Source organism: Bidens hawaiensis, unplaced genomic scaffold (genome assembly GCF_021521415.1).
Source record: "Bidens hawaiensis isolate Kalapana, Puna unplaced genomic scaffold, B.hawaiensis_p1.1 tig00004818_1, whole genome shotgun sequence".
Taxonomy (NCBI): domain Eukaryota; kingdom Viridiplantae; phylum Streptophyta; class Magnoliopsida; order Asterales; family Asteraceae; genus Bidens; species Bidens hawaiensis.
In genome coordinates this window covers 1,399,714-1,412,558 of record NW_027491301.1, presented here as the reverse complement: position 1 = coordinate 1,412,558, position 12,845 = coordinate 1,399,714, and the positions used below count along the sequence as shown (strand labels likewise).

The following is a 12,845-nucleotide window of genomic DNA, read 5'->3' as shown; positions in this document are numbered from 1 at the left end:
TTGGGTCAAAAGTTTTTTATTATTATGAGCATTTTGTTGGGTGTTAATACATAAAAGATTTATGCTTATTTGTTTTTAGCTTGATTAACGTTTCATATATAGCGAAGTCAGAGCTGATTTACAATGGATAAAATTTTTGAAGAGCATCTCGCATGAAAACCATTTTAGAAAGAGTTTTGTTAGTATCATTTGTGTAGATCCATTTTGATGTTAATAAACTGATAATAGTACATGCATGCTCTTTGCACCAATCACTTTAGTAGTTGTAGAATAATTAAAGAATACTCAGCTTGGTCAATCTGTCTAATGCTTGAATAATTTTGTTGACTTAAGGGTTTAGTTTACGACTTTTAGCTGCAAAAAGTTGGGCATTGCAGGTGGGAACACTGATCCACGGGTTCTACCACAGAAATAGTTGCACGGCCAACTCAAGCCTTTTGAATTAGTAATGCAATCTAACAAATCAGTTGTCGTCACCAAGGCCACAAACATGGCCAACAATCAGACGATTGCATTACAAAACGAGATCGAAACATTCATATCAATGCCTCCCGCAACATCCAATCCTAAAAAAACTTACCTTAAAAGAGGCAACTACTGACTACAGCAGGTAACTACCATAACTTCCTTCGAATATCAATTTCAATTACTTATAGTTCAACTTAATAACCTATCTATTCAAACAGTGGCAGATGACAATGGCAAGGGAACCAAATGACCAAGACTTACTACTGAAAAGGAAAACAATCTCTTTTGGTGATTAAATGAAGGCAAACTCTTTTGGTGGATTTTTGTAAATGACTAACTTGGACTTGACATAATGTGGCTATATGATGCTGTCGACCAGCCAAGCAAACCACAACCTTTTGTAAATGACTATAGATGGCTAATCAATTCTTTTGTAAGAATCTGTAAAACTAGGATTTCATGATACTTAGGCTATATCATATATTGTTATATAAAGCATATTAATTATATTCTCAATTATACTTATTTGGTGGAATCGGTTCAAAGTTAATATTTTTTGCGCGTTTTATACTAATGTACAAGCCGTTAAAACTGGGTGTTACACATCTTAACCCCTTCCCGGCCGCAACGCGGCGGGGATGAATACTAGTTATTATGTAATATTTATTATTATTCATTATTATTGTTATTATTATTATCGTTGTTATTCTTTATTATTATTATTGTAATTATTTATTATTATATATTATTATTGTTATTATTTATTATTATTGTAATTTATTATTATTATTTATTCATATTATTATTATTATTATTATTATTTATATTTATTATTATCATACAAACGAACACCCACTCATTTTAAAACTTTTTACAGAAATATATTAATCTATATACAGGAACATGTATAACGATATTCCAATTTTTTATACAGAAATATGTAAATCCCGACGCGCTAGGCTAATCGTTAGGCGCGTATCACGGCTCCTCCTCGTTGTCAGAAAACATATTGTCGAACCACCACATTTTATTTTTTTGGTTTTGATTCTCGAAAGGTGATGGTGAATTGTGTGTGCATGTATTTGTGTATGGTAACACACACACACACAAATATATATATATATATATATATATATATATATATATATATATATATATATATATATATAAAAGAGTTCAAATAAAAAACAAGTGTTTTGTGAGAAGTGTGAGAAGAGCTTTAAAATAAAAGAAACCACCTAAATATGACACTATACAATTTAATATAAAACAATACAATTATTTAGAAACTACCAATCTCAAACACTAGATCATAGATTCAAAGGCCTATATCTATTCTTATTCTTCTCACAAAAATATTGTTTTTTACATTAACCCTACCATATATATATATATATATATATATATATATATATATATATATATATATATATATATATATATATATAGGGGTGAGTTAACGTACAATAATGACTTATCATACATTAGGTATGCGACATTTCAGAGCGTTTGATTAAAAAACGCGCGGTGGCAATTTTGTAAATAACCCAACACTAGTTCGCGATCAAAATTCGTCGATTACAAATCAACTCCGATCAAAATTCGGAACTTGTCGCTCAATCTAATCTAATTTCTAAACTCTAATCACAGCTTAAAGTATGAAATCTCTAAAGTCAAAAACCAAAATTGAAATAGAACGTCCCTAAACATTAAAAATCTTCAAATTGATCAAAAATTGATGAGTTAATCAATCGAATTGATGTGTAAGTGGCTTTAGAATCATCAATCGATTATGAAAATACAAATTAACACACTTAATTGAGCTATGATTAGGGTTCATGTTTAAACGTTCTGCTCAAAGTTTAAACGTTCTGACCAAAATAAACACCAAAATTGATGATTTAATCAATCAAATTGATGTGTAAGAGACTTTAGAATCATCAATCGATTATGGAATTGCAGAAATATCGCACTCAATCGAGCTCTGATTAGGGTTCAAAATATTATGTTTAAACGTTCTGAAACAAAACTGAAGAGCTTTAAACTTTCTGACCAAAAAAGAGCAACTTTAAACGTTCTAATACGTTCAATGAAGTTATGGGTGTTCAAAAAACAATGAACATCTTTAAACGTTCTAATACGTTCTAAGAAGTTCAGTTTGTTAAAAAAAGTTTAGAAGTTCTGATAAAGTTTAGAAGTTCTAAGAAGTTCTGGGTGTTAAAAAAAGTTTAGAAGTTCTGATAAAGTTTAGAAGTTCTAAGAAGTTCTAGGTGTTCAGAACTTCTAAAACTAACAAAAAAAAAATTAAACACCTATAATCATTAAATTGAACACTGAAATCACTTCATATAATCTCATAATCATCAAAACAATCGTTAATCGACCGTTAATTTGATCATTGATTCGATCACATGAACAAAATATGGAACATCTGCAACTGGGTTTCTGCAAATGGCGCTTAAAACTTTAAACGTTCAGTTAAAACCCATCACTCAAAACTCAAAATTGATCAATTGAAACTTCAAATTGATGATTAATTGGACCAATTTCAAAGTTTAATTGGTCAATTAATTCAACAATTTCAACTTCAATTGGTCAATTTTATCAACAGGTCGTGACGGAGGAAGATGGTGTACGGTGGAACGAATCATTGGATGGTGGACGGTGGACGGTGGACAAGATCGTTGGATGGTGACGGATTGCTGAACGGACATGTTGAAGGTGGACGAAATCGATGGGAGCAACGATTTGATGGATATTACAATATTGCCACCGCGTGTTAATTGAAATCGACGGGGATGCGATTCGCTTACGTAATGTACGATTAGGGATTATTGTATTGGATCATTTATGTATATATATATATATAAAGAGAAGAAAGGGGGAGCTAGCCGGATGGCTCAATTATTCAAACTAAACCTATATGTCCCGTATTGTGCTATACACGGCATATAGGGTACGATATGACAACCTAGGACTGTCATAGGTTGTCAGTCGTACCCTATATGCCACGTATTGTACAGTATGCGGCGTATATCCTTTAATATGGGGTGTATTGTACAATACTCCGCATATAAGGTACATCATATAGGATAAACACCCCTTAATATGGGGCGTATTGCTCTATACGCCCCATATTAAGGGGTGTTTGTGGTGTCCCTAGCACAACCTCTTTTTCTATATAAAACAAGAATGCTTATTGGGAGAATTGAACCCATGACATTCGTTTTCATAGTTTAAAACACATTTCATTCAACCAAATAGACATTTTACAAGCTTTTATATTAGAACAAAATTATATATAAAATAAAAATTTTATTTTTTTAATAATTATGGGTCTCTCGGGAAAGTGAGCATGGGTCCATGTCCATCTAGGGGTGTTCAAGAAATCCGAAATCCGAAAAAAACGAAATCCGAATCGAAACCGAAACCCAAATAAACCGATTCGAATTCTTATTCGGATCGGACTAATCCGAATATCCGAGTAACTGATTCGGATTCGGATCGGATTCGGATATGAAATTTGAAAAAATTCGGATTGTTCGGATTATTAGGATATCCGTTTAATCCGAATAAAAAACATGTTTTTAGTGGTATTTTCCGGTTTGTTATATTCATTAGGCTGTTATTTGAAGTTTAAACTTTAAATTTGTGTTAAGAGTAATTCCTATTTTCCGGTTTGTATGTTTATTGTGATTCTAAACTATTAAATGTTAGAAACAAAAAAATAGAAAAAAAATTTAGGTTTATTTCGGATTATTCAGATATTATCCGAATCCGATCCGAAATTAATTCGGATAGATCCGGATCGGATAGGAATATTTCTAATTCGGATCGGATCGGATTTTGGATAGGGTCTAAAAATTTTCAAATCCGAATAACCCGAACCGAATAACCCTAATAATCCGTTATCCGATCCGATGAACACCTCTAGGTCCATCACCCTCCTCGCCCTCCCCTTGAGCCGGGCCTGAGCAGATACACCCGAAAAAGCAATTAGACAACTAACACTTTCCATTTTAATATGCGTTCAAACTTCTAACCTATTTTTAATATATAAAAAACTTAACAATTTGATGTCTCCAAGAATGTTCTCAACCTTGATCGGTTTATTATCGAAGATAAATTATTCTGAATTCTTCAAATACACCAACAAGCCACTCTAATTTTAAACTGCACCAACTTCCTTTTATGCTTAATATCCGGAATATGCTTATGAACTTCAAAAACATCTTAAACCAGGACATGTATATAAGGGAGATTTTAGCAGTTGATTATTAGTTTTTAATAAAACCAGCTATTTTAGCCGGTTACGTGAATAACCGAAACCGCTTAGACAAGTTAGAGATTTTCCACTCGAAAACCATAACGGTACCGTCATTTACCAGCTTGACAAATAACTAGTTTCGATTAGCTGCCTATATTCCTATGAGGCTAAAACCAATTAATTGGTAAATGCACTCATAATTTAGACCCAATTAGTTAGCTGGTAGAAAAAAACGGTGATTAGAGGCCAGTTTTACTCGTATACTCATGTACAAATATTGCTAAAATTTATACTACTTTTAATTGGGATAGAAGGCCAGCCTACCATTTTTTTTCTTTTTCTTTGTTATCCTACTACATTTTTATACTCTATACTCTATATAGAGGTTGAACCCTAATTTTACACCTTAACTACCTTATCATTCCCAAAATAGAATGCGGCCAACCTACCACCTACAATTCTTCGAAAGATTATCACAAAATATCATGTTTTGTTTTATTCTTTTGTGTCATCTAAGATAATTTGAACATCAATTGTGTACAGAATGACACGGCTTGACTTTTGGTTACGTGTGGAAAACATGTTTTTTTTAAAAGAGATATAAACACCAAAATTCAACATAGGCATCTAATCCATTTGACTAAGTGAAAGGCGTTACATTTTCCACGTAGTAGTTAATTTTCTTCTAACTAATATGTTAACTCTTGAAGGGTTAGTCATCTCTTCCAAGTTTGTTTGCAGTCAGTTCATATAAATTCCCCCCAACAAAGATATTAGTTTATTAGATCATTGAAACATATATTCAATGGCATCTGCTTCAAGTTTGTTCATTCAAAAAAGCTTCAAATATGACGTATTTTTGAGTTTTAGGGGTGAAGACACCCGTAAGACTTTTGTTGATCATCTTTATTATGCTCTTAAGCAAAAGAGCATCAAAACTTACAAAGATGATGAGAAAATCAAGAAAGGGAACCGGATAAGTGACGAGCTTATCGGATCCATCGAAAACTCGAAATTTTACATCATTGTTTTCTCCAAGAACTATGCAACTTCAACGTGGTGCTTGGACGAGCTCGTAAAGATTATGGAGTGCCAGGAGGCGATCGAGCACACTGCTTACCCCGTGTTTTATGATGTGGAACCCACCGAAATCCGGAAACAAGTTGGGGCAGTTGGAGAAGCATTTGCCAAACATAAAAAGGAAGATGCTAGGAGATGGAGAAAGGCTCTTCAAGAAGCAGCAAGTCTCGCTGGGTGGGAGTTGAAGAATACTCTTGATGGGTAATTTGTTCATGTTATATTCTATATTTTCCGTTCCTTTCTAGCTAATCTATGCTCAAAAGGCTCACGTTGTATATTGTTGAATTATAAGTCAAATTTTATTCTTTGAAAGATTGAACATGAAAGGTGTGTATATTACTTTGTTGTCAAATTATTATTGTACGGTATAGATTTGAATTTAATTGTGTTACTTCTTTAACAAACAGGCATGAAGCTAAATTTATCCAAAAGATTGTTGAACAGGTTTCACTAGAGCTACGATTCATTAATTCCAGCGACGATGCAAAATTAGTAGGCATGGAGACACGTGCAAAGGTTATAGTTTCATCTTTAGAAAGTGGTTTTGATGATGTTTGCATGATAGGAATCAAAGGGATGGGAGGTAGTGGGCAGACAACTCTAGCGAGAGCGGTTTATGATAAGATTGTTGGGTTCGTAGGCCTTGTTGGCCCGGTTTATTATATGAAGTCAAAAGAGGAGACGGGTGTGGGCGGTCGGGCCCAAGCCCGGCCCGGTTTAGATTTCTTGCATAATAATTTACTAACCCTAGTTCAGTCTCTATATAAACAACATTATGTACTTGTAATATTTGTCACTCAATAAAGATATACCTAGTTGCCACCCGTGGACGTAGGTCAGTTTAGACCGAACCACGTTAAATCCTCGTGTTCGTTTATTGCTTTCGTGTCGTGTTCGGTTTCGTGTGTGCGTTTAATCCTAACAAAGATAGGCATTTGGTTCGAAGGTACAAGCTTTGTTGAGAATGTAAGTGGAGTTTCGAAAGAGTCTTTATCTGGTTTAAAGAAATTACAAAAACAGATTCTTACAGATGTGTTAAATGATCAAAGCATTGGAGTAACAAGTGTGTATTCAGGAAAAAATATTCTAAAAAAGATGATGCGTAGTAGAAAGGTTCTTCTTGTTTAGATGATGTTGATTGTATCGAACATCTTGAGGCATTAGCAGGTGAGCCTAATTGGTTTAAATCTGGAAGTAAAATCATCATCACAACAAGAGATGAGCAAGTGTTAGCAGCTCACAGGGTGAACTTTATTCATGAAGCGAATTTATTATCAAACGAGGAAGCAATATGCCTTTTTAGTAGGTATGCATTTGGGAGAGAGACTCCGATTCAAGGCTATGAAGAGATAACAGAAAAAGTTGTACATTATGCTGCTGGTCTTCCATTAACAGTTAAAGCTCTAGGTTCATTTCTTTGTGGTAAAACTGATCATGAATGGGTAGATGCCCTAAAAAGATTAAACAAAATTCCAGAGAAGCAAACCTTAGAAAAATTGGAACTAAGCTTTGTTTCTTTAGAGAATGATCACAAAGAAATATTCCTAGATGTTGCGTGCATACTAAAAGGTGAAATGAAAGAAGAAGTAATAAGAATACTTAAAAGCTGTGGATTTAATGCTCAAATTGGTCTAAGGGTCCTTGAGAAGAAATCTTTGATAACCATTTCTGGTAATCGTGTGTGCTTACATGACCACACTGAAGAAATGGGCAAGAGTATTATTCGCCGTTTACACCCTACTGAACCTCATTGGCATAGTCGATTATGGATTGACAATGAAATTAAAGATATATTGGTTAAGGATGTGGTAAGGTTTAAGTTCATATGTAAAGAAGAATACTAACATTTTTATTTATCATTACAACAAAAAAATCACGCTTCTACTTTTTTACTCACAGGGAACCCAAGCAACAAGATGCATAAAACTACGGCACGGGGATCTCCATCCAACTATCATTATGAAAGGTCTTCGAAACATGAAGGAACTTAGATATCTTTACGTGAATAATAGATCTTTCTATCTTCGTAAAGGTCATAATGATTTTTTAAATAGCGGTTGGAAATTTGATGAAATTAACCAATACTTACCAAATGCTTTACGATTTATACATTGGTATTATTACCCTTTTTGGAGTTTACCTAAAACATTTGAAGCAAATAATCTTGTTAGCCTGGAAATGTGTTTTAGCAATATCTCTGAACTCTGGGAAGAGGGAGAAAGTAAGGTAAAATGAAGATTTACGAGTTGTTTTCCATTATGCTTTATAGTTCGTATTTCTCATTATAGTGATATTTATATATTTTTTTTGTTTGCATATGATAGGTTCTTAAAAATCTCAGATTCCTTAACCTTAGTTCTTCAAAGTTAAGAACCTTGAACCTTGGATTGGCTCCATATATTGAGAGGTTAGAACTTGGTGCATGCAATGACTTCGTAGAACTTCACATGTTTACAGAACGTCCAAATCTCAAATTGATCGACCTCCATTGCTCTAAGTTGAGAAACATTAACCTTGGTATGGCACCACATCTTGAGAGTTTAGATCTTGGAGGATGTAATGAGTTTGTAGGATTTCAGTTACCCGTTAAATGTTCAAACCTTAGATTACTTAACGCTACTTACTCAAAGTTGAAAACCTTTGACCTTGGGCTGACTCCACATCTTGAGAGGTTACATCTTGGAGGATGTAATGACTTTGAAGAACTTCACATGCCTGTTGAATGCCCAAGCCTTAAATTACTTGATCTTCGTTGGTCTAAGCTGAGTAACCTTAATCTTGGGCTAATTCCATATCTCGAGAGATTATATCTTCGAGGTTGTAATGAATTTGTAGAACTTCACATGGATATTGTATGTCCAAAGCTCAAATCACACGACGCACGTTGGTCTAAGTTGAGTAATTTTGACCTTTGACTGACTCCACATCTCGAGAGGTTAGATCTTGGAGGGTGTAATGATTTTGTAGAGCTTCACTTGCCTGTTGAATGTCCAAACCTCAAAATACTTGACCTTCGTTGGTCCAAGTTAAGTAGCCTTAACCTTGAACTGACTCCATATCTTGAAAAATTATATCTTGGTGGATGTAATGACTTTGTAGAACTTCATATGCCTACAGAATGTCTAAAGCTCAGACTCCTTAACCTCAGTTACTCAAAGTTGAGAACCTTTGACCTTCATTTGACCCCGCACCTTGAGAGATTAGAACTTCGAGGATGTAGCGAGTTTGTAGAACTTCTCATGCCATGGAAGTGTCAAAAGCTTAAAATACTAGATCTCCGTTGGTCTAAGTTGCGTAATCTTAACCTGGCGCTGACTCCACATCTCGAGAGGTTAGATCTTGGAGGATGTAATGACTTTGAAGAACTTCACATGCCCATTGAATGCCCTAAGCTCAAATTCCTTAACTTGAGTTATTTGAGGCTGAGAAGCTTTGACATTGGGCTTACTCCACATCTTGAGATATTAGATCTTCGGGGATGTAATGACTTCGTAGAACTTCATATGCCCGTTGAGTGTCCAAAGCTTAAAGTACTCGACATTCGGTGGTCAAAGTTAGGTAACCTTAACCTTATGTTGACTCAACATCTTGAGAGGTTAGATCTTGGAGCATGTAATAATTATGCAGAACTTCAAATGCATGCTCAATGCTCAAAGCTCAAATTCCTTAACATGGCTTATTCAAAGTTGAAATCCTTTGACCTTGTGATGACTCCAAATATTGAAAGGTTAGATCTTAGAGGATGTAATGACTTTGTACATCTTCACATGCCTGTTGAGTGCCCAAAGCTCCAATTAATTGACCTTCGTTGGTCTAAGTTGAGTAAACTTAACCTTGAACTCACTCCAAATCTGGAGAAATTGAATCTCAAAGGATGCAATGACTTTGTGGAACTTGATATGCCTAATGAAAGTTCATCAAATCTTGTAATCCTTAACGTTAATTCAAAGTTGAGAACCTTTAACCTTGGTCTAACTCCAAATCTCGAGAGGTTAGATCTTGGAGGGTGTAATGATTTTGTAGAACTCCACGTGCCGGTTGAATGTCCAAATCTTAAATTCCTCGACCTAAGTGGTTCTAGGCTGAGTAACCTTAACCTTGGGCTGACTCCACATTTGGAGAGGTTAGATCTTAAAGAATGTATACATCTTGAAGATCTAACTTTGTCAATTAAAGCGATTAAGCATCTTCCAGATAGCATATGTATCTTGAAACATCTAAAATCTCTTGAACTTAAATCATGTTTGCTACTAGAGAAGTTACCTGATGATCTTGGTCAATTAGAATGTTTAAAGAAGCTAATCCTAACAGATTGTATACATTTACGAGATATTCCAAACAACATTTGTAAATTGAAATGTTTAAAGTATTTACATCTCTCTCATTGTATTGGGGTTGAGAAATTGCCAGAGGAGCTTGGACTTTTAGAATGTTTAATAGAGTTAAAAATAGAGGTACGAGCATAAGCCATCTTCCACAGAGCATTTTTCCGTTGAAAGGTCTGCACATTATTGGGTTTACTGGCGTAGTGGATTAACTTTGTAGATCCAAAGGAGCCTATTGATAAACAACCATTGTAACAAGTATGTTATCTGGTTCTTGATAATAATTTCCCATTGATGAATTTTTGAATTTATATGACAAAATGTATTTTCAGACAAGAACTGAATGGTACATTACTAGCAACAAATATGGGATATGCACAATAACTAAAACCAGGTAAACTTGTATATCTTTTTTTTTTCATTTGAAATTGTATGGGTGTTACTATTTATCCAAAAACTAAATAATTTCGAGCAATCTCGAATTGGTGGGAAGCACTTGAAACCTGTATCATTAAAATGCTTGAATGTTAAAGAATTTAAAATTCATTATGAGAAGTTTGTGTGTAGGTTACTTTTATGGTCAAAGTTGAATACACACGAGTAGAGGATTTGGCGGTAAATCAAAGAACAAGGATTAGAGTATAAAGCATGAAACTTAAGGGACTGCGCCTAATGAAGTGTGAATTCTTGAGGAATGAACTATAATTTTTCTAAATTTATTTTTTGTTGAGTCTTTAATTTTGTTACCTCCCAATGGTTTTATTTGGTGTTTTTGTATTCAAAATGGTCACTGATGTGCCACTAATTTCATTTGAAAGATGCAGCATGGGGAATGGGTGTTATGTTATTTCATAACTGTAACTACACTTATGAGTTACCAAAATTGTCCCCAAGTTTACATAATTGTATATGGTTAATACAATTTTTGTACTTATTTACTACCTCAGCCAGGTGATGTAGGTTGAGCATATGCATGTTTTTTTACAAAGTTGCTGATGTTCAAAAGGGCGTTTTTTTGTATTGTAAAAGACTGTCCTAGACTTGTACGTTGTTGGTGATTGGGGCTGCTAATGTTCAAAAAGTGTTTGCAGCCTGAAAATATGTGTTCTTCTACGTCTTTGTTCTTTTGCTAATTTTCTTGATTCACCCTTATTTGATTTTATATGTGTTAATTAGTATCTATTGTTTGCGAGGTTTCTTGGTAGTTATTTCTTCGATTTGTCTCTTTGGTATGATTCATTTCGCGTTAGGTGTGGATGGAGTAATTGATGCTTGTCGTTTTGCTCCACTGACATAGGTCGTCCCAACCTTTTTCATGGTAAGTTGTAGTGATTAGTAAATTAGATGGTATGCCTCAGTTTGTGAAAATATCATTCGTTATTAACTAATTATGGGTCGGTGCATCCTTTCTTTGTTTTGTGACACATCTTTGCAATTGATCTTGAGCAATTCAGTAACTGCTTCGTCGAAAAAGAAGGCTTTTTTACATCTGCAATTAGTGTATTACACGGTACCTGTAAGTGTTGTTTGGTTAGTTTTAGTATGTTGATGGTCAGGGGTAATTAGGTCGGTGTTGTGCTTTACATGCATTTTACTCTGAAATATTCTCCATGGTCCTTGCACTTATAGAAAAAGTGGTCCGTTGTTGGTCAGTATGCATTCTTGTTGCACTTGTTACATCTGACATAGTACCACGAGCGGTGTATGTAAATGACTGTGATTATAGCTGGACACGTGGCTTTGATTTGCTGCATTTTGAAAAAGTGTCAGTGATTCAGTGCTTGTGAATTATAATTTAATAATTTTCAATTGGAGGTCTATGCGCCTGTCTTGACAGCAGCTCGCTGTGAGTGATTACTAGATTTGCTTGCATGATTGCGAGTGCGGGGCCTATTTCTATGAACCTGAGGCAGTGATATGAGTGTCATTTGCGTTTGTATATGTTGTTGCAATTTTCTGTGCGATTAGAATATGCGATTATTGTAGCATGTACTATTATTACTTGTTGAAGTACTCGTGGAGGCTTGGTAATGGCGGGTTGATATCGGCCAGCTTGGCTGACGTTGATTCAAGTTGCCACTGCAAGTAATTGAGAAATAAGTTATAATAATTCACTAAATTAAAGGTTGTCCACCAATTCTGTGGGTTTTATAATGAACTAGGAAAACAACTTGCCGCCTTTGCGGCGGTGCTGAAATGTAAATTTGGTCGGCATCAGTTATGTTCGTTACGCCATCATCACTAAATCGCAAAATATATGTAAACGTTTAAAATTGTATCGGCTCACGTACAACTTATGATTAAAATGACACTAACTTGGTTACGATGCCACTTATGATACAAATAATATATTTAAAGTGATGTTCACTTGATCGTTAAAATTCGCACATTGCGGCGGTGAGTCGATGTGAATTCGGCCGGTATCGGATATGTTCGTTATGGTTCCGAAAATAAATGCAAATAATAAATCTTTCAAGTTAAAATATGTAAAACAAATAGAATAAATCTTTTGTTCAATGTCGGTCCCAGCTAACGAAGTGGCTACAAACGGTCCTAACTTTTAATGTATTTGTTTCTAACGGTCCCCGACAAACAGAATCCTGCCGTTAGTTTTAGGTCGCCGGAAAAACGTTTTTGGCCGGAAAAGTCAAATTTTTGTCGGAAAATTCAACATTTTCATCCCAAACATATTGGTAACTTTGTAT

General features: G+C 34.6%; 1 pseudogene; it reads left to right on the top strand.

Moving 5' to 3' along the window:
* The first annotated feature begins 5,540 nt into the window (after positions 1-5,540).
* LOC143628144 (TMV resistance protein N-like) lies at positions 5,541-12,229 on the top strand (annotated as a pseudogene).
* The last annotated feature ends 616 nt before the right edge of the window (positions 12,230-12,845 follow it).